Below are 24079 nucleotides of genomic sequence, written 5' to 3' on the forward strand. Positions count from 1 at the left end.
AAGAAAATATCTAAAAAAAAAAAAAACAATTTTGTTTTCTATCAATTGCTGTTATATGTACATATGTACTTATGTATACATGTTTTGCTAAATGTAACCTGTTTAGTCTGTGTAATGTTACTTGTAAGCATGTTTTCAAGACTGGACATTTGATATTAGATAACTAATTGGTATGTTCTTCCCTGGGGAGACAGCTTCCCCAGCTCTCAGCAGTCATTAGTTGCTTCCCTGGGGAGACAGCTTCCGCAGCTCTCAATGGTCATTAGTCGCCGGGAGTTCATTGTTTGCACGTCAGGCTTTTTGCCATCTTCTGTGGCATTTCTATATTTCAAATACAAGATATTAAAAAACAATGACAACTATACTTTTTAAAAATGTTTCATTTTATTTTACTTTTAGTTGCAAGCAATAATAGTGTATATTATGCTATGCTACAATATATGTATATACATATATATCCATATTTAATGACTAAATTAACTTGCATTATTATTCTGCTCAAATATTTTACATTTCTTTATAGTGGAGCTATATAAAATCCAATCCTCTTGCAAATTCGATCATCAATGAGAGGAGAGGACCTCAGCCCTGTGAAGGTTCTGTGCCCCAGTGTGGGGGAATGCCAGGGCCTATAAGCAGAAGAGGGTGGGGTGGCAGGCATGGGGAGTAGGGAGGCAACAGGGGTTTGTTTTTGTTGTTTTTGTTTATTTCTTTGTTTTTTAGAGGGGAAACTGGGAAGGGAGAAATTTACATGTAAATAAAGAAAATATCTAATAAAAAATAATAAAAAAAATTAAATAAAATCCAATCCTCTTTTTCTATTATGATATTGAAATTTATATAGGTCACATAACCCTTGTTACCTTTAAATTTTGATTGGTGTATAGTCAAAGTGCAAAAGTAATGCTTCACAACATTATTATTCAATGTCCTTTGGCCATATTCACCTCCCACAACCTCTCTTGTGACAACTCTATGGATTCCTTTTCTTCACAAAAATCCCTTTTCATGATTTTGCCATACCTTTGGAACTTTTCTCTTTCCATTTATTTTCTGGCATATGGTATATCAGTCTTCTTTATGGCTGAAAAAAAAACAATGTATTTTAATTTATGTTCTTTCATAATTGCTAATTTGTATTTTTTCCAACAACATCTTTCAAAATTAAGAATCTGATAAAAATTATTTGAAAAACAAGACTTTTCTTATGATTTTATTTTACTAATAAATAAGAATTCAGGCTAGCTATGAACTTTAATTGAATTTTCTAATAATAGTTATTGAGATCACCTTCTTAGTAACTCACCTTGAGGGACTAGTTGAGGGGGGACCCCAATGAGCCAAAAAATAAACTTCTTGCTTTTGCATTGATCTGCGTCTCTGTGTTTCACTCGGGGGCATCTCAAAGTAAGTACCACTGACCAAGGTTCGGGGTCTTACATTTGGAGACCCCTTAGCAACTACCAGCTAGACTGGCTTGAGGAAAAAAGCTCAGCAAGAGGCACCAACTTCTAAGTGTTTGTCAGTGTTTGTCTCTCTGTCTTCTGCTTTCACTTTTGACTACCAAGCCCAGTGTGGGAAAGCCTCTGGTTTGGTGTGATCAATTGTGGGCGGCCAGATGTGCCTTAATGCTGTGACTGTGGTGAGTCTGGAGGATGTGTCAGCCACATCCCCCGCCCCTGGGAGTCTAGAGGACTCTGCTCCTTTTCGAAATGGTAAGCATATCAGTAGGAGCCGAGTCTTGCTATAACCTGGTTTCTACATCCATGGCAGGGGCGAAGTGTGTGTTGATTGTCTTTCTCTGTGTTCTTGGATTTGGACTGTCTGTGCCTGTGGCAGGGGCAAATTGTCTGTGTGTTGACTGTCTTTCTCTGTGTTTGTTGGTGTTAGTTATCTCATTCTGTGTTCTTAGACTTGGACTTTGGACATTTTTGGACATTGGACAGACTAAATCTACCCATTAAACATCCTAGTTAACCACTGGAGGACAAAACTTGTCAGTAGTAGTAAAGAAGGGAAAGTTACTTACTCATTGCTTCTCTGAATGTCCCACCTCAGAGGGACCTTAGACTTGTAGGTGATCAAAGCAGTAGATGAAAGAGTCTTTAGGCCAGGATCCCTCAGACATTCAGACCAAGCGCCCTATATAATCACCCGGATAACAACTCTTCCACATAGATAAAAGCCTTTCTTTCCCCAAGACCCACCTCACAGGTTCAAGCTGTCAGGAAAAAGGAAACACTGGAGGAAGGATCTGGACCTGAGAAGAAGTACATCCTCTAAGACCATGCAACAGTTGATCTGTTGCTCCAAGACCCTCCTCCTCCATATCCCCCTACACTTGTAACTTGCTTTACAGGAGGGAGGAGCAGGAGGAGACCCCCAACTTCCCTGTCCTGCCATGGGTACCAGAAGTCTGAGAGCCACCTCCCTTGATACCGTGGTGGCTCTCCTGCTGAGGGTATATGGGCTTCTAGATAAGGGAAATCAGGCTATACAATACTGGCCCTTCTCTTCAGCAAACTTGTACAACTGGAATGCCCAACACTCCCCTCTTCAGATAACCCTAAGGGGTTGATTAATCTCTTTGAGACTGTTTTATTTACTTACCAGCTCACTTGGGAGGATGTTCAACAACTCATAAGAGTGCTCTTCATGACTGAAAAGCGATAGAGGATAATGAAGGAAGCCAGAAATAATGCCCCTTCAGATATGGGGGCACCATTGATTGACAAGGCTGACAGTGGTTTTCTCCTGACTAGACCTTACTGGGACTTTAATATGGCAGAAGGTAAGGCTCCATTGGCAGGTCTCAAGGACACTGCAAGATGACCCACAAATTTGACCAAGGTACATGAGATTAGACAGGGATCAGATGAGTCACCTGGTGCCTTTCTAGAGTGCCTCATGGAGACATTCTGTTGGTATACACCCTATGACCACAGCTGCAAGGAGCACAAAACTACTGTGACTTTCATAGACAAGGCTAGCAGAGATAGTGAAAAAAAGCTTCAGAGGCTAGAGGCACTACAGGATAAGCCATTGAGGGATTTAGTGCAGGTTGCTGTGAATGTCTACCTTTACATGAAGACAGAGGAGGGGAAGTTGCAGAGTAAGAGGGGGAAAAAGATGAAAGGGAGATGGAAAAAAAAGCTACAGGAAAGGAATTTACAGTGAATCTTGACTACAGTAGTTAGGGAAAGCAGAGAGACTCCAACCAAAAAGAGACAGAAAACCTCTTGAAAAGACCAGTGCACATATTGCAAGGACAGGGGCCGCTAGGCCCACGAATGTCCTAACAAATGGAAGCCAGGAGTGGGAAATCCCAGGCCTTAGGAAATGTGTCCCCGAATGGTGAAGGCATTAGCTCTGGGGGAAGACAGTGACTAGGGAGGAGGGATCTTATGGATCGATTGCAAGCTTTCCAGATCAGCCACCAGAAATTATGGCCTAAACTTAGTGCCCTGTATAATGCAGGTACCCTAGAGATTCCACACAAGTACCAAGTTGGAGACTGGGTGTATGTTAAGAGATATCTAGCTGAAAACTTGGAAGCAAAGTGGAGAGGCCATTTCTGGTGTTGTTGACCACCCCAATTTCCATTAAAGTGGATGGAATAACTGCTTGGGTTCATGTAACTCATGTCTGACCAGCACCTGTGCCTGACGCCAACTGGATAACAGCCAGACACCCAAGCAATCCCCTTCTGCAAGGCCAGAGAAACCATGAGATGGCTATGTTGTATCTCTGGCGCCAAGCCTTGGCAACCCCCACAACCCTACCAGGGTGACTTGGCCGGTGCTCTCAGCCACTGGGGATGCGACAGAAGAAAACCTGCATTTTATCTGGTGGCCAGACCAAACAAATATTTCTGAGATACCATATAAAAATGACAAAGGCAAAGGAACAGATGAGTGCACACCCTGTTCAGTAAGCACATGTGATTAGGGTGCGTGGAAGACAGAGTTCACCTGCTGATCTCCCTACCCAGAGATGAGGTGAGCAGATTCAAAGAAGCTTACTCTGGGGCTTGAATATGACCTCTGAGTGGGCACTAGTTCCCATGAGACCTTACTACCGATGTCTGAAATCTATTTCCTGAAAGAGAGATTATAATATAATTTAGATATATTATTATTATAGATATATTATTATAGATATATAATAAAGCTAGATTATACTATAAATATATGATGTATGTAAGTATCTTAAATGTGAAATGTGAGCAAGGCAAACATCACATAAATGAGAGGAAGGATTAAGAGCTTTGTTGGTCTCCTTATATTTAACTAGCCTGACTTTTCTGATGCATAGCTTCTGATGTAGCAAAGACACAAGAAAGCCTGCTGTGTGTTTGCCCTCTGAGTGGTATGTATAAAATGTCAATTACTCTAATCCCTGTCATTCTCTACTGCCTCTTTAGAGTAGAAGCTACATTTTTGTTACCTATTGTTTCAGAACCACAGTGTGTTGTTCAGAGAATACTAGAAAAGCTTCAAAAATCATCTTTGTTTGAACTTTAAAGCGAGGGATATCAGAAATAGTAGTGACATCATATTTCAAGCAGAAAAAGAACATATATTCCAGCCCTACCCCCCAAAAAGGCATAATTAAGTATAACTTCTTAATGAACAAAACAACCTTCTGATTACAATGCTCTAAAAGTGTGTCACTATGAGATACTTTTGTTGTTATAAATGACAGGAAGAGAAATGGTATATCCAGTTTTCATTCATTTACCAGTGCTGCAGAAACCATCAGCTTTAAGTAGCTTCCCAATTGGTACAATTACAAGCTCAAATATACCCTTTTAGTTTCAATTGTTGAAGAAATTGCAGCACGGATATAAGACTGAACAAAAAGTCAAGAAACTGTTCCCTGCTTCACCTAAATTTAAAATATCAGCAATGCAATCTCTTAAATCACTTTGTTATTAAAATCATAGAGAAGAAGAAAAAAACTGCATTGATCAAATTCTCCTAGTCTAACAGAATTGCTGGAAATTTACTGGTTTCTTCAAATTCAAAGATGTATTCCATTTTAACTCACCTACAACCTAAAATAGTGATGTAAGGAAATTCTATTAACAATTTCTCCAGGGGAAAAGTCTATAAATAATGTGCACATATATGTATCTGTATGTATTTAAATACCTTCAAATATAATTGACAACATACTGTTAAATTCAAAATAAACTTTCTTCCATAAGCTGCTTCTGTTTATGGTGTTTTATCACAGGAAAAGAAAAGTGCTTGATAGAATTATGAGGGCAGATACCTAAACCTACTATACATACTGAGGCATCAGGAGGAGAAATGGCTATATTTGCCTGGCATGAGAGAGTTTAGTTTGCTGCAGTATGGATCTTATAAATGTCAGCATGCCTAAGGCTATGTTTTAGAAATCATTAAATATCTTCATTGGAAAACGTAGAAATATTGTAAGGATCTGAGGGTAAATTTTTAAATTTTTTAAAATGACTGATATAGGAAATTTGATAGCCACTCATTTCTAAAGGAAGTGTTCTCAGAAGAACATCTGACCTAATGAGAATGTAGAGGGAACAGACTCTTCACTCCATTCCAAGACCATAATCTGATGACATAGAAGCACAGCTATATGTTTTATTTGAGTGTGACTTTAAAATACATGGCTATTACTTGATTTTTTTCTTAACAATGACATAAATTGGAAAAACTGGGTAGGACCTGTTATTTATCTAAAAATGAGAAAAGAAGGAAAAATGAAAAAATAAAGATTTTTTATGGTAAATATGAAATAGCTCAAGGAGAAAGGAAGAGAAAGTATATGTGATATGTAAGAGAAAAGAGAATAAACAAATTAACTGGGGTTTCTTGGTATCCATTGCAACATGGCAATATGGTAACATGGGAGTCAACAGAATGCAGACCCATTCTCTCTTTTCTTCCACTTGGGATATGAAGCCAGAAGACTCTGAGAAAGACCCCTGACCTCTGCTTGATAAAGTCCATCTTGTAGAGTGTATGCTGGATTTGGTGTGCTGTATTTCTTAAAAAGGATGCGGAAGAAGTGGGTGGATGATACTTCAAATTCAAGCTGTCTCTATTTCCCATTCTTTGCTCATCTTTCATACCTCTAAATCATATTCTCTCTCTCTCTTACTCTCTTTCACTCTCTCTGTCTCTTGCTCTGTCTTTTGCTCTGTCTCTCTGTCTCTGTCTCTCTGTCTCTGTCTCTCTGTCTCTGTCTCTCTGTCTCTGTCTCTCTTTCTCTGTCTCTCTGTCTCTCTGTCTCTGTCTGTCTGTCTGTCTGTCTGTCTGTCTGTCTGTCTGTCTCTCTCTCTCTCTCTCTCTTTCTCTTTCTCTGTATGTCAAAACACCATATGAAAATATTGTTTGTACTATTTGAGGAGACAATATTATAATACCAACACAACTGAATATGAAGTCACATTTAAACCAGAATTTGATTTCTTTAATTTACTTTCAGCTACAGTTGTACAGAAGATCTTATTATGCAAAAATATAATACATTGCATTAATTTTTTTGTTTTGATTACTACTTTGTATTAGAAAGTACATAACAGATGCTCAGTTAAATACTGTCTCTTTTTCTTTATTACTTACGGAGGGGTAAATCAACCTGTCATTGTTTGAGTGATATTATACTCAGGTCAATGAACTAAAAACTGAGGATGTAAGTGCAGCAGATTCTGAGACACTGGGGCACCCAGATAAAGTATATACAGATCACTGGATTTTTAAGTATCTGAATTCCTGTTCTACTGAAATCCTTTGAAATCAAGTTAAAAGGCAATGACCTATGCATATGGAAAACAATGTTAAAAACAATAACACAGCTCCAACAATAATACATAGAAGATTTACAAAGAAATAATATAATATAATATAATATAATATAATGTACATCTCAATCTTTGAATACACTTGCATAACTATTCTTGAAGACAGATGGAAATAATCACATAATTGTGTCTTCAAGGTAGTCAAATCAGTTTCACTGCTGTTGTAATTTTGTCTTTTCCAATATTGAGAGCAACATTTCCATCTGGTTTTCTAAGATGACAAATATTCCTTAGTACAAAAAGGCAAAGCACTGAGCATTCCTGATATACCCAGTAACTATATCCTTTTTAGTAGAGATTCAACATTAGCTTGAGTCTTTTAAATTTCCATGGTAGATAGATCATTTTCTGTTAATTTTATTTCAGACTTGCAATGTAGGCATAAAAACATAATTAGTATGAAAATGATGCATTGAATCTAATAGAAGTGGTCTCAGATCCAAAGAATTATAAAAAGTAGACATTAAGTCTAATGAGACTAAGCACTGGTTGAGATAGAAATAAAATCTAGACTAGAGCATTGAATCAACTTGATTGGTAGTGAAATATCAACTCAATAATCCATAGCTGAAAACAGAAAAACATGACTGTTTATAGTCCAAGGAATTCCTGAACAGGGATCTAGAATTTACTTAAACATTGTAACTATTCACCTGGTAAGATATTGGTTTGTTGCAATAATTAACACCATGTTCTTAAGAATGTCATTCAATAGCTTTATTATTATTTAGTTAATAAAATTCTGCTTTTTTATAATCCTTTTTAGTTCTATCTTTTATATCTGTGTTTTTACCAATAGAAAAATTAGCAATCCATGGACAAGATAGCAAGTATGCAATAAAATTAATCTTTGAGTTATTCTGGAAATTTATAATCTGGGATTGCTGTGGAAAATATTTATTTCGAATTCAGGACTTTAATTCAATTCTCAGATAAATAACACACAATCTTTATAATTCGCCTTAATTGACATTAGAGCTGCACAGATATCTAACCTGTCTGCTATTAGAATCTCTTTTTCTATCAGTCACTCTGAGTTATGACTTACTGCATTCCATCCTTGCTGCTTTCTATTCCAACTGGCCAACCCTCATGGACATTTATTCATAACTCTCCTGCTTTATGGCAGCTTCCTCCTCTCTCTACCTTTTTCTTCCCTCCAGGATCTCAAGTCCAGGAACCAAAGAACACCACCTATATCTCTTCTGCACATCTATTGGCTGTAGGTATCTTTATTCACCAATAAAGGATAACATGACGGGTAATATTAAATAGTTTCATTTGAGTGTGTCACTTGGGTATGTGCAGACTCATTGTGCAGCCTCTCTCATCCCTGGGGACAACCAGGCCATAGGGGCCAATATTTAGCATTACAAACCACAACAGGTACAAACATTAATTTTAGATCTTCTATGTTTGAGTATATAGCAATGTACTTGGATTAGAGTCATCATAATTATACTGGCTTTGATACAGTATGTAAACAGAATGTGAATGTATACATTGCTTCTTTAATTTTTAATTTACTACTTTTATGGCTTCAAAGTGTCACTACCAAATTTACTACGATACTTTGAGCAATTAAACTATGTTAATGTACTTCACTTATTCTATAGGCATTAGTAAATTAAAACAGTAAATTGGGCATAATCATATATGACTATAAACCTAGCACTTAAGAAGAGACAAGAGGATCAGGAGTTCAAGGTCATTCCCAACTAATATAAATTAACAGACATCCTGGTCTACACTAGACACTGTCTAAAAAAGGAAAAAATCTTAAAACAAATAATTCAAAAAATCTATTATTTCTACAATGGTGATCACAACAAAAACTAAAATATGTGAATAATTTTGCCTGTAACAGCACAGCAAGAGAACAGAAAGAAAGGGATGATGGTGTGGTCTTCAATGCAAAAAACAACAGCTTTGGAAAAATGATCACTTGCTGTCTTTCTGGGTTGTAGGTGTGCAGAAAATACTCTTAGATTTCCAGAAACACATTGAATGGGTGTAAATTATATAATTCAAATCTGTAAACCCTAAATCCTGCATTCCAAGATAGATAGCTCTGTCAAAGCCATCTCTCCTTCACACTGCTGGCTTTCCAGGAAATCGTGCCTTTTGTTCCAGTTTTACTTCTAAGCTACTTTATTTTGCCTACAGCTCTTTCTAAAGATGAAATTACCAAACCCACCTTACAGCCTATGCCAACCAATATTGTCATAGTTCTCTGTGGTATTTCTGGAACCCCTGTGAGCTTCCCTCACAGTTTAGATTGTAAAACTAGATTAGAATAAATCATAGTTCATTTGTATGTGTTCAACTGAGTCTTTCTCCTCCTACAGACCAGCTGTGATCACTCTTGAAGGGCAGCAGTCTACCCTTTTCTTCCAAATTTTGTTTCTTCATAAATGAGTTTTCAATATATTATGCTAAATAGATGCTCAATACAATTATTATTAATTACATTGTTTAAAACTTCTCGCTAAGCTATTATTACAAAAAAATTATTTAACATTTCTGCTTACCAAAACTGATGAATATCTAAACCTTATACAAGTTACCAAGTTTTTGTGTTTATAATAACTCTATGAGGTAGTAAATATAAGCTTAGTTTTGCAGAAAACTAAGTTAAAATTGTGTTCCAGACAATCTAGTTAGAAAAATCAGAGGACATCTTTAGACTGAACTTTGTCATTGTTTTTGCTTTTTTCTCCCTCCCTCCCTCCCTCCCTTCCTCCCTCCCTCCCTCCTTCCCTCCCTGCCTCCCTTTTTCCCTCCCTCCCTTTCTCTCTCTCTCTCTCTCTCTCTCTCTCTCTCTCTGTCTTTCATTTTCGCATACTTGCAGTGTTAGATGGTGTACTTTAAATCAATAAAACTGAATTTCTTCTCAAATGGCTGTTAGCCAGGCATGTCTTAAGCTAGCTGAGTAACATCTGAAAATCACACCCAGAGGGCACTCTGCTTCCTAACAGGGAAGGGCATCTCCTGTGCATGTCTTCTGCCAAAAAATTTCATTTCTCCAAAGTATAATCAAATGATAAATATGTCACTATGTACAGGAATACATTTATTGCTTCTGTTGTATTGATTTATCTCTGCTACAATTTGATTTCCTAAGTATCCCAACAGTGTAAATAAATAACTGTGTAATGAAACCCTGAAAATAATGGCTCCATCAGGATTCCTATCCTTAACAAAAACTGAGTTTACCCCTAACAGCCATCTATTGTCAACAGTGAGCGTCTATAGTCACGTACGTACCAACTTACCCATTTTCTTCCTGTTGTTTCAGAAATCTCGATTCAAATGTATTATTCATACCCAGACCTTTCTCCAGTGTCTGCATGTGAAGAGCTTCAGAGTTTAGTCTCACTCATATCATGTATCCTTCACACACAAAATTCTCTAATAGGTTCTGGAAAATAGTTGGGATTAGGCCTCAGTGAGTTAAGAAAAGAAGAAAGGATTAATGGCTGTGGAGTACTCTATCATGCCTCAGATTAGGACACCATTTTTCCATCAATTTCTTTCACAAATGGGTGGGGGGCACTCCAGGAAGCTTTCTGGGTGCTTTAAGCATTTTCAGGACCTATTCAAGTCTTGGTAACATAATGGTGTTCAATAAGAAGTAAATGCAAAGAACCCACTCCTGGTTTTGTTGATTCTTTGTATAGCTCTTTCTGTTTCTATTTGGTTGATTTCACCCTGGGTTTGATTATTTCCTGTCATCTACTCAGCTTGGGTGTATTTGTTTCTTTTTGTTCTAGAGCTTTCAGGTGTGCTGTCAAGCTGCTAGTGTAAGCTCTCTCCAGTTTCTTTTGGAAGGCACTTAGAGATATGATTTTCCTTTTACCACTGCTTTCATTGTGTCCCATAAGTTTTAGTATGATGTGTCTTCATTTTCATTAAATTTTCTTAGAAACATTGATAATCTTTTTTAAGTAAACTGATACACAATTTACACAGATATATAATGTGTTTTTAATAATATCTCACTATGTCAGTTGGTATCATATAAGGGCTTTTGAATATATTTCTTAATGATTCATTTTTAATAATTTATGCTCTTTTATTATACTTAATTCCCAAAGAAAATTTTGTATGTTTTGAAACAATTTAGTATTCAACATTAGATATAGGGTCCTCAGTTATGGATAGTACTAAATATTTATTAATGATAATTTTAGGGTATGAAAGAATATGAATATAAAAGTTGAACAAATTTTTTTATGTATTATTTGATTCTCAAAATGCATTATTATTAATATGTTTGATGTATAAAGTGCATTTAAATAATAAAATTCAAGAAATAAGAGAAGTAAATGCAAATTGTTCTTGATCATTTTTACCTAGACAGTTTAAGCTTTAAGAGTAAAAAAGTACCTGTGGACAGTATTTCTTGTTGATGGACTTTGACAACTACTCACAATTCTTGAATTTTATAATGCTCACCTGAAATCAGTTTACACAAATAATAGATTTTAGTGCTAAACATGATCCTTTGTTCACATTTAAGCATCAAGGTTCCCAATCTGCTCTGCAGTCAGCCATTTCATTAGTATCCATCTTTCGGACATTATTATTGATTTGTAAGCAGGCAATTATATCTTTCAGCATAGCTAATAGATCGCTTGAGAAATAAACTCAGAAGTAACACTCAGGGTACATTTACTTTACTCTCCCATTGATGTTTGGGAAATGGCATCATCACCCAATTAATTTCACATCATGAGTAGATTGTATGGTTTACAAAAAATGTATTTTTAATGAGTTAACAATATGACAAGCAAATTGGTTATAATAGATTGGTAAAAATAAAATGAAATGATAAAATTGATCTAGAAAAAATTTTAGCATTAAGGGCTCTGGGGATAGAAATGGGGTATTAGTGAAAAACTTGTAACAAGAAATAATGTAATCATGTTGAGTTGCTCATTTGAATCCATCAGAGTAACATGTCAGAGAACCCAATGAGGAATTTGCTCAAGCTTTGTCTAAATGTTATTTATTAAACTAAGCAATTAATGACAAGAAAATATATGGGTTATTTTCTATTTTAGAAAGTATGTCTATTGAACAAATCACTATAGTTAGAAACTCACTGAGTTGACTGTTTTATTTCTGAACTGCTTTCAAGATGGAATGCACCTTTGTCCACTGTGAAAAGCAAGCAATCCTATTAAATTCAGGTAAAGAGTTTCATTGGGAAAAGCAGCTATAAGTGTGAAAATTGTCAGTTCAATGACTGCCTTTAACACAGTCCAGTACATTTAAACACTACATGGAAGATCTCCAATGAAATTAAACTCTCTGGTGCCCCTCAGCAATTGTTCTAAATGATTTCCATTGCCCAGTTGTTGATTTGGTTCTCCATTCCATCTTCACTTGGCTTTTAACCTTCTTAGTTTGTTTACTAGTATCTGGAAATGGATTCACCCAGATTTTTTAATACTAGCTAATGCATTAGGTGCATTGCTAAAACAGAACAGAATGTAATTTGCAGTTGGAGAGATGGTGTTATCTAATGAATAAAACAAAAACAGTTTGTACAAAACATTTTTATGTGAGCTTTAAATTTGCAGATTTCCTTGATTCAGCATTATTTGAATGGGCTTACTCCATCCACAATATCCTCACACCATGAAGAAAGCTATATCACTAGGAGACAGTGCAGTTTTGTTGTATCACTGCTGGATTTCCAGTTTTTGTTAACACAGGTTGCAACATTGTTTTGAGATTCTGCATGACGACAAGAGCAAAGCCAGTCTCTCAGGCTCCTTTGAGTTTGTGGAGCTACAAGTAGAACATATTTTACAGCAAACCATCTAAATAAATTATAAAAAGAAGTGCCAGCTCAAGCTCAGGGCTGAGCATGAAGTAGGTATTAAATATACAATTTGAATTTAATTGAATTAATTTATTTAAATTTCTTTCTAACAATGTTGCATTTTTTACTAAGTCCTTTAACATTTAATAATCTATAGATTTTTATCCAACTAAATCATTTAAATGATCTTATTCCTTCTGGGGAAAGGGTTGTTTGAAAGTCTCATAGTAACATATAGCCAATTTGCATATTTGCCATTTGATTTTTTTTGAGCACTGCTATGTAAAAATAAATCATTTGAGCTCATAATTCAAATATAAACAATAAGAATACCTGGAATATTTTATTCTAGTTGTCCATTATTAATGAGTTATGCTGTGCTAAACATAATTATAGTGCAAAACTAAGCCTGTTTTTCATGCATGTCTATCACTGCTCATTATTATCATCAGTAACTTGGTTGAAGCCAAGGCTAGTGTTGCCTATGTGTCTCATGAATGAAAATTCATGAAATTTCTTTCACTGAACCTCTTCTGAAGACCACAAATTTATTCCTTTTATTTATTTATTTTTATAAATTCTAGCATTTTATTTTTTTCTTCATCAATGTAAAAGTCTGAAAAATATTTTGGTCTTTCAAGAAAATTCAACTTTTGCTTCACTGTAAGGTTTTTGTTGTTTTTTTTCCCTGTTGTACTTTTTATTTGTGGTGGATCTGTGTTAAGTTTGCTCTTCTGTTCTCATCACTACAATAGACATGAGAGAATTGATTTGAGACATATGGGTTTATTATTATTCTCTCAAATATTACATCTGACTGAAGTTTCTCCTCCTTCTCCTATCCCCACTCCCACATACCTCCCTTTTCTCCCAGATCCAGCCTCTCTCTGCCTCCCATCAGAAAAAAGCAGACCTCCTAGGGACATCAACCAAATCCTGAATTACAAGTCCTGATAAGACCAGACACATATCATCACATCAAGGCTGGACAAGTCAACCCAATATGAAGAAAAGGGCTCCACAAGTAGGCAAAAGTGTCAGGGACATCCCCCACACCCACTCTTAAATTCCCACAACACCAAGCTATTCAGCTATGTCATATATTCAGAGGACCTAGGTCAGACCTCTATAGGTTCCCCGGTTTCTGCTATATTTCTCCATGAATCGCAGTCAGTTGCTTCTGTGGACTGTGTTCTGATATCCATGACTTCTCTGGCCCCTCTGATCTTTCCTACCCTTTCTCAGCAGGACTATTAAAAGTCCACATAACATTTGGGTATTGGGGTTCTGCACATGCCCCCATCTGTTTTTGGATGAAATCTCTTTGGTAGTTTTGATGACAGTTCTGCTAGGTTCTCACCCAGAACCCTCTGCAGGCTGGACAGATTGTAGGTCTAAGGTTTTGTAACTGGGTTGGTGTCCCAGTCCCTCCTCTTGAGGCTTTGCCTGATTTCAGACGATGGCTTGTTCGGGCTAAGTGTTCTGCATTACAAGGAGTCTTTACTAGGGTTACTCTTATAACTTCCATAGAGTTTCTATTGCACTAGGTTTCTACCTCATTCCTGAAATGACCCCAATGTCAGTCATCTCTCCAGTATGTTTTCTCCCCCAAACGGATTTCTCTTATTCCCAACCCCATATGCTTTTAGTCCACCATAGATATTTACTTTAATTCCCTTTCCCAGGGAGATCCTTGCATTCCTCAATATTAAGCCATCCTTGTTATTTAGCCTCTCTGGGTCCATGGAGTAAGTATGAGTATCCTTTACTTCACAGCTAATATTTACTTATAAGTGAGTACATACCATGTTTGTCTTTCTGAGAGTAGGTTACCTTACTCAGGAGGATTTTTTTTTGTAGTCCATATATTTGCCTGCAAATTTTATGACATTGTTGTGCAATATTCCATTGTATAGATGTGCCACATTTTTATCAATTCTTCAGTTGAGGAACATCTAAATTGTATCCAGTTTCTGACTATTAATGAATAAATCATCTATGAACATAGTTGAACAAGTATACTTGTGATAGCATCAAGCATCCTTTGATATATGCCCCGGAGTGATATATCTATGTCTTGAGGTAGATCTAATTCCAGTTTTCTGGAATCCACCAAGGATTTCCAAAGTGTTTGTACATGTTAGCACTCCCACCAGCAATGAAGGAGTGTTCTCCTTGTTCCATATCTTTACCAGCATGGCTGTTACTTGTGGGTTTGATCATAGCCATTTTGACATATGTAAGTTGGAATCCCAGAGTCATTTTGATTTGCATTTCCTTGATGACTGAGGAGGAAATTATTCTTTAGCAGGAAGTAAAATACCTTCTCTTACATTCATGCTGATCCCTACATCTAAGAGTTGTCATATATGATGTATATAATTTCTGTCTGCTATAATTTCAAATACAAACTGTTACACAGAAGAAGTAAATATAATGGAAATACAGAGTCAGTATAAAAAGTGGGGGAGGGGGATGGTAATGTTTATGCTATGCTTTCCACAACCCTGATGACTGGTATTATTTGCATAAGCTATGTAGCTTAGAACAATATAGGGTCTTCACAGAAGGGGGCAACTTGACATCTTTTAGTAAGCCTGTAACTCATTAAATCTCACCACCACAATCTAGTGCTACAAGAGTAGATCTTGTGGGCATCCTGAAAGCCTGCAAACTCAGTATGCCCCTCATAGCATGTGAGTGTACAGGCCAGGGAAATAATCCATATACGTCTTTTCACCTCTCCAAGCCCTGTTGAATTTTGCCTGGTCTCCCAGTTGGTGTAAATGTCCTGTCTTTACTGGTGATAGATATTTAAGATTCTTGAAAAGTGTGAACCTAGAGCTATACCAGCAGGACCCAGAGAAAGCAAAAGATGCAACAGATACCTCTGGGGTACAGGCATTCTTCCCTAGCTGGTAAATCCCTCATCTTCCTTCTGCAACATCCTCTATCTGTAGTAGGGTTCAACAATGTCCTGTCTCTAAGCGTTCTTTGTTCTAAGCTTACTAAATTCAGTTTTACAAGGAGTCAGGTGTCTTTTAGGTATAAATGGTATTCAACTCTTGGTTTATTCTCACTTCAATTAAAATCTGCTTTTGGAGTTGGGGTATGACTCTCTCTCCTCTAGACCCAAGCATGCTTGTAACAGAGAAAGAAACACTTAACAAAGAATAAAGGGACAGTCTATTCCCAATAGGGACTATTGCTTACTCATCGTATACTCTTTTGGTTTAAGTCTCTAAAAGTATTGCTAATGTATAAACATTGCCTCAAAATTTTTAAGCATTTTGGGTATGACTAAAAAACTGCAAAATCTGTTACAAATGGCTAACCTAAAACTCATTAACACCAGAGTTGATAGGTAAAAAATCTATGTGTTGTTAATCTTAAAATAAACAAGTGGGTTGTTGCCATCTCAGTTGCTGTCCCTCCATCGGGATGGAGGCAGCCATGTGGGTGACAGTCATTTTTGCTAGGGTTGGAAAGGATGCACTTTTTCCAGTAACTTAACTCCTATCTTGATTAAAAGTGACCACATAGCATAAGCCAAGCAAGGAGAAAATAACTTCTAGCTATGAAGCCTACACCACATGATTTTGATCACATGCTTCCCCTTTATCAGTCCCAACCGCCAGTCCCGTCTTTTCTTCTCCAGCCTCTTTGGTCTTCCTTTCTTCTTTTGAAGTAGGATATCCAAATCTGCTCTCTTATCCACCCACTTCAGCCACAACAGCCTTTAATAATCCTGCTACTTCCTCCCTCTTCATTATGAGATTCCCTTTACCTCCCTCTACCTGGCCTATATGGACTACAGTTCTCCCTTTGTGGGAAGTTGCTGGGGTGGAACTTGAAAGTCATAAATTTTTTCTCATATTTAGTATTGGAAACAAATGGATTTGCATTATATAATATTTTATTAAAATGATTTTACATGTGTATACTTGCTGTGTTTGTATTTACAGGCATGTGTGCATATTTAAGGGGCCAAAGTTTGTTATTAGGGCTTTAATGTATTACTCAGCATCTTGTTTTTTGATACCACCTCCTCACTAAGTTCATACATTTTCTAGGTTGGCTGGCCAGTGGGCTACATGATCAGTCCTAGAGTTGTATCTGACAACACCTCCAGCATTGTGGTTACATATGGGGCTGCCATGCCTAGCTCATGGTGGATTCTGGGAATCTGGATTCATGTCTTTATCTCCCCAACCCTTTCTGAAACACTTTTTGAAGTTGAGCACTGATACATACCTGTAATCCTAGCTACTTAGGAGGCCCATATGAGGAAGATCTCTTGAGCTCAGGAGTTCAGGGCCAGCCTTGGTAACATAACAACATGTCTACCATATCTTATATTTTAATTGGCAGATAACAGATATGATTTTTTCAAGGAACTGAAAATATATTTATCAACTCTTTGTTTTTATATAGCTTGAATTCCATATGAATTGAGAGAACCTCACGGAATTCAATAGTTCTTGGTGCAGCTAAATACAATTTGCTATACAGAATTCTGTAGTTTCCCTCTTTAAATCTGAGTTTCTCTTTAACATAGAATATATACATGATGATCGTTTTTACATCCAAATTGACTGAAAGCTCTAACTTATTTCTACAGTGAAAATTAATTTTTGCTTTATAACTTTGATTTACAAGTTTCTCTTAACAATGTTTTTCTGAAGTCCTTTAAGCCTCTCTATGATGTGATTAGAAATGTTAAAGCCATCTCGTGGCTGTTGAAATAGGATTATACCCAAAATAGTGGCACTATAAGACACCCATCCAAGGTGAAGCTGAGAAAGTAAATCAACAGACTGTTCACTAAATGTGTTTCCTTTGCCAGGGTGCTATGGCTCCATAAGGCCAGAATGCAGACAGACAGAGTGTTAATGGTATGATGTCTCTGTCATTATTTCCAGAATTTCCACTTACTGTTGTGGTACTAGCAGGTTTCTGCCCTCTAGGGTCTCCTTACTGAGATCCCTTATAAGTGCTAATCCAACCTACTCTACAGATGACTCCTGTTCTACACCAGAGAGACTATTAGAACTTCAAAGCATCTTCTCACATGAACCCCCAGATGTTGATCCTTTACCACGGGGCTTCAATTGACAAGGCTATGTTAGGTTTGTGCCGAGTTACTGGCCACAATCTAACAATTTTTATGTAGACTCATTATCTAGGTTGAGATACATATTCCTGGTTTTGTTTTTGAGTGTGAGCAATATATTGAAACTATATTTTAGAGGTAAGTAGATTTTCATTTGCTTTTTTTTTGTTGTAGAGTTGGTCTTACCATCAGCACACTGTACTTTCTAGCAGCAATTTCTGTTGTGTTTCCAGAAATTTGCATCTTTCCCTCCCCAAGGCCTTAAATATCACTATCCTCTGTCCCAATTCAGCTATGAAACTCTGCCAGAATAATGCTCTTCATGCTCATCCAAGCAATCCTTTCTGATGACCTTTTATAAAGTTCAAGGAAAGTTTTTACTTTTTCCCCAATGCCCCATTTCCTTAAAAACTATCTGTTTACATCTAGTGCTCAAGAGATATTGAATCAAAATAGAACGTCTATTGCAGTTAATCCAAGTCTTATATCTATAGGAGGAACTGGACGCTGTAAGCTCTGCACCCTGAGCATGGACTTAGCAGATAGGTAGAGCTTCAGAAAGCATCTTCATTTTACAGGAAACCAGGTGCTTCAAGTATGACCACTGTATCTGAGGACCGGTTTCATTCTGTGTGACACTTACAAATAACACCGGATCTGCCTGAGCTTTAGTGTTCTTTATAAAATGAGAAAATAATGGTATTTACCTCATCAGTCTGAGCTGAATATCTCCACTCACAGAAAAATCAAAGAATGTGACATTGTAGGCACCAAGAAACACAGGGTAGCTTTGGCCATCAGCCCTGTACTGTGTGCTGCACTGTCACCTATAGAAGTTCATAAGAAGTTCATAGCTTCTTGTAGGACTGAATATACGGAACAAACAAAAATAGCAGACTGTCCACCGAAATACATTTCCCAAAAGTACAAAAGCAATTATCAAAAGGATCTTGGGAAACAGAGGAAACCAAGTGTCCCCAGATACAAAATAACTCTATATGAAAATGAATAAATTGTGGTCAACAACTTAAGTTACACCTGACCCTAACTTGTGTTTCAGAACCCTGAGGCAAAAGGCTGAATTCTCCCCATGTGCAACCACACTGGCTTTAGAGAGTCACTCTTCTGACAAGCTAAGCCTCTGGAGAAGCCTTGGACTGCTTTCTACTGATTTCTCCACCAGAGGCCTTTGAGGAAAGACATTTGAGTCACCTGTTTTTTTATTAGGACTTCACTTTAATGATGTGCTTTCAAATTCTTTGTCTTTCTTCATGTAAGTGTCTTCTAAAGACTATACTCTTACATATTTCTGGAAGTACAATACTTGTACTTCTTCGTGGTCTGCAGCCAAGGTATTCACCTTCATGAAGTCCCAGTGAATCCATACATCTCTCCTGTTGTTTTCTGTTATTCCTGCTTCACCCTCCCACGCCATGTGATATTCCATGCATAGTGATAAATAACACTGCAACTGCATTGACCACTGATTCATACATGTGCCCTAACTCCCTTTTCATATATTATTGGATGACAAATTTTCTTTTTCAAGCTATATTAAGTTTTAAGTCTCTAAATTTTAATAATATGCTTTGAATCTTAAGAGGTTTAGTAAATGTTTGTTATTTTCATTATTTATGTCTATCTTTGAGGCTCTGTTTTCCTTTACAAATAGATGATTCAAATAAAAGATAATTGAGGTAGGATCTCATGTATGCCCTGGGTGACTCTGAACTTGCTACAAAGCTGAAGATGATATCAAACTACTGATCCTCAATCCATTAGTTACTAATGTGGACATGTCACTATACAGGACAGATTCTGTTACTTTTCCCAATGATAGACCTTCTGCCACAGTAATAAACAAAGGAGTCTTTTCTCAGTGAATAAATGGGTGGCTCATCCATGTTTCCTACAAGAATGCACAATTTGAAAAAGCTTTATGTAGTGGAGAGAGCAGATCCAGAAGCATCACTGTGAACCATTCTGAAGAACTTCTCAGAAATAAAAGGACCATCTGGAGGCATTGGTATGTGCAAGTCATACAACAACACTAAATCATTACCCCTCATCAAAATTCCTTTTCCTTCCCTCAGAAACATTTTATCTTTCTCCATGTTCATGAGATACTTACTTTCTTAATAAACTTTAATTTGAATGTGTATTACATACTGAAAATTTAAATGACAGTGATTATTTGAAATCATATTAAGTTGTATATGCTTTAAAATGCCCATAAAAGTTTATAAACCACTAGTTATCTAAAATTACATTTGTGAGATGCTTACAAGTCAGACATAACCACTGACACTTAGCATGCATGAGGTCCTTGTATAATTACAGATAACCTATGGCACAGAAAACATGACACATATGCACAATTAAATGGTAATGAACTAACATTTCTAAAATGTGTTCATTTCGTTAACAGAATTATATGTGTGACTGAGAATTAAAAAATATATTTTCCCCCCAGGATCATCCTTAGCTGTTACAATGAAAACCTACTGCAAAACCTTCTATCTGGTCCATATTTTCTGTGCACTCCTACCATCTCTGTCAACTCCTAGCAGACAAAATCTTGTAAGAGTCAGAGTTGACCATGATACTAAAGTTGAAATTCAATGTCTAAAAATTGTTCTTATTTTGGGCTTGTACCACAGTAAGAGCCAAAATTTTAAACTCTACTAAATACAAAACAAACAAAAAGACTTTATATATTCATGTTCATTTAAGAAAATACTAGTAGTGATGAATGTTTATTAAATAGCCATGAATCTATTTTCCTCAGACACCAAAGTGCATTTTCATATACAGACTATTTATTCATTCAGTAAGCCATTTATTAGGATTTCATGTGCATTGAATACACTTAACGCTATAACCTCAGGTATGAAAGAGTTTAAAATGTGAGGCAGTGATATTTACCACTGATCAAAAGAACAGCCCAATATACAGCTGACTCAGTGAAACAGCAGGGAAAGCTCTAGAAGCAGAGAACTGACTGTCTGCTTTTGAAGACAAGAGGTAAGTCAGTAATACAAACTTTGAAGCACAAGGACCACAAACACCAGGCCAGAAAGGATGTTCAGAAATGACCAATAACAGAAGAGAGAAACCGTCTGCTTACTTGGGGATATGGCAATGGCAAAGGTTAGGCATAAGGCCAGAAATAGGAATAGAAATAGATTTTTGAAGGCATATTGGGCAATTGAAGATATGGGATGTCAGGTGTGTAGAAGAGGTGGGACATGGATTTTTTTTTTAAAGGAAGTATAATGGAAAGTTGAATACCAATACAAGAATATGTTTGCACAGAAGTATGGAATTCTGATGTTTTGCAATACAGAGGGGTGGTGATAATAATTACCATGCATGGTGACATACTCTTAGCACATAAGATACTGATGGAGGAATACTTTCATGCAAAAAAAGCTAGCTTAGGCCACATGGTGAGATTTAGACGAGCCTCGTCTATAAAGAAAGACACATTCAATTTTTTTTTTTACAATAATCTTGCATGCATTTTGTGGAGAAGTACAGGAGAGGACCTCAAAGGCTTGAAGAATAAATGATAGAAAAATTGCTCTCACCAAATTGGTGGTTACTTGTTGGACATGCATGTTGAACTGTATTTTGGTCACATTTAATGTAGATGATTAATACTTGATAATGAATATTTGAATTACAGTGTATATAAAATGTATTCCAAGTTTCAATGCCACACAATATGTTTTGGTGTTCAGGAAGAGATGATGAATTCATAGAGCTGTGTTTAAAATCTAGAAATTTAGTTTAAAACTTGACAGAAAAGCATTCTCTGTACAAAGTAGGACTCAGAAAAAAACAACAACAACAAAACAAAATAGCAATAAATAAAAAACAAAGTAGGACTCAGGACAGGAGCAAACATGCCAACCCACCACTCAGATTTCTCCAAGAGTTAGTATTAATTCCAGGTGACAGCTCATGTAGATAAAAGTCATTTGTGGTTTATTTGAGGAGCAGGTAAAATATCAACTTGCCCTAATGCATCCTGTGTTTGTTTGAAACACCTATCTAATTTAGAATCGATATTCTGTTGCTTGCAAGTCAGTCTCAGCCTAGTTCTTGTTAGTGAAAATAAAGTTTTACTGGAGCATGGCCATGCTCATTCGTTTGTATTTACACAAGGTTGTTCTCATGCTACGAGAAAAGAGTAAAATATTTGTGACTGAGACCAGATGGGCTGAAAACACAACAATTTACTATCTAGTCCTTTCAGAAAAATTAAAAAGCAAAAGGCTTGCCAACTGTTAATCTAGCAGTGAGTATGATTTCCACTATAATCTTCCAATTAAAATGAAAAATACCTGGGGCTAGAAGAGATGACTCTGCGGTTAAGAACACTGGTAGAGGACTCGGGTTTCAATCCCAGGAGCCCATGACAGTCCATAGACGTCTGTAACTCCTATCCAAGGCAATGAGATAACCTCCTCTGACCTCCTCGGGCATTTATACACATGTCAAATGTAGGCACAACACCCTTACACCTAAAACAATATTTTAAAAACAAAAATAATCAGAATAAAATTTTCTTATACCTGAGATTAATAATGAATTAAGCCCCACCTCCTAACAATACATTAGTGCAAAACAACGATGGTAAGCATGCAAGCCCTCAACCATGGTAAGCATGCAAGCCCTCAGAGCTCCACATGCACTCAAGCTGAGACTGTGCTGCTTTTACAAGTAGCTTGGGAGGACTTTTTAACTTTCCTAGACAGGACCATGGAGTTTAGTGGTTTATCACACAGCACCATGGACAATATTCCATTCCGTAGTGAATGTAAAGAATAACCAGAGACTTCTACAATATATAATTTGTGTAGTTCATGTGGTTCATGAATATTTGAGGATAATATCTGCCCATGGCAGGATTAAGTGGAAAGCTCAGTGATTAGCAGAGCCTAATGCAACATCTATGCCCTCAGTAAGGAAGTCACCATGACAGATCTCCAGAGGCTTGCCAACCATGTCTCATATTTGCCTCTCTAATGTAATTTTAATTTTAATTGTAATTGTAATTTTAAAGTCATCTGCTGAAGGTCAATATTTTTGACTATCTCTAACAGGTATATGTTGTCATATAACGAAATCTGTGGAAAGATATGTGAATAAAGGGATAAGTGCAATTTTTTGAATAATTGCACAAGGAAAATAATTGAATATTAACTTTGATTAGAGGGAAGTCATCCTTTCATAAATTCTGTTCCCTTAATGAATATTCCAGAAAGAATGGAAGATAATAATCACTGATTATAAAAATGAAGATGAATACGTAAACATGGGAAGAAACAAAAGAAAGACAATGTAGGTCCATGGATATTCTGAATAACAGAATTCTAAACCACATCATAAAATCAAACCTACACATGAGGGAGAAATAAACACTTACCTTTTTTAAGTCGCTGTATTTTATTGTATAGATGTATGATTTACAAATATATTCTTACACATATTATTTACATCCACATATATTTACATCCCATATAATTAACCCATGTGTATTTTAACTGTATTGTTAAAGATGTTTGATTTAAGTAATGAGTAAATCTGGCACATCCTGAAAGTTGCCTTGTATCCCTTGGAGATCACACCCTCTAGACTTTGTCTTTACACTCCTATCACCATGTCACCTCTTGACTGTGTCGTCTCTTTGTCAGAGCTCTGTCACAGTCATCTGAACTAATCCAGACATTATCACTAGAGATTTTTGTCAGTTCACACAGAAGTCTGGACCAGTGGTCCAGAAGACATAGTTTTTGATGAAGATATGTGAAGCATATGACTAATATGTATTAAAGAAAACTTTGGGGCCAGTGGTTTAAAAAGTTATTGTTTTAAGTAGTGGGTAAAAGGGCATACTGATCTCGTGGAGTACCTGAGTTCAATTCTTTGTATCTATGTCAGGCAAGACAAAATGACTGCAACTTAAATCCAGATAATTGGATACCTTTATCTTACACAGTAACCTGCACTCCTGTGTATATGCACTCACATGTGCACACATACATAATTAAAAGTAAATCTAAAAACAAAATTATTAGGGAAAACTATTTGCATGAGTGTATGGAAACTCAACAAGGAAGAGACTACAGTTCATTCACCAAAGAATCTACAGCACCTGTAACAGGCTCATTATTTTCATGGATTCTCAATATAGGATAATTATGTGACTACATGAGAGAACAAAAAACAATGCGTTCATTTTAGTTATTTCCTAGTCAGGCACTGAACTTGAAATACT

The 24079-nt window shown here is 36.5% G+C and overlaps 1 pseudogene; it reads right to left on the reverse strand.

The window, feature by feature from the left end:
* Positions 1 to 22225, reverse strand: part of LOC116072554 — a 27305-nt pseudogene extending 5080 nt beyond the window's left edge.
* Between the last annotated feature and the right edge of the window lie 1854 nt (positions 22226 to 24079).

This window comes from Mastomys coucha, unplaced genomic scaffold, assembly GCF_008632895.1.
Source record: "Mastomys coucha isolate ucsf_1 unplaced genomic scaffold, UCSF_Mcou_1 pScaffold23, whole genome shotgun sequence".
Lineage (NCBI taxonomy): Eukaryota > Metazoa > Chordata > Mammalia > Rodentia > Muridae > Mastomys > Mastomys coucha.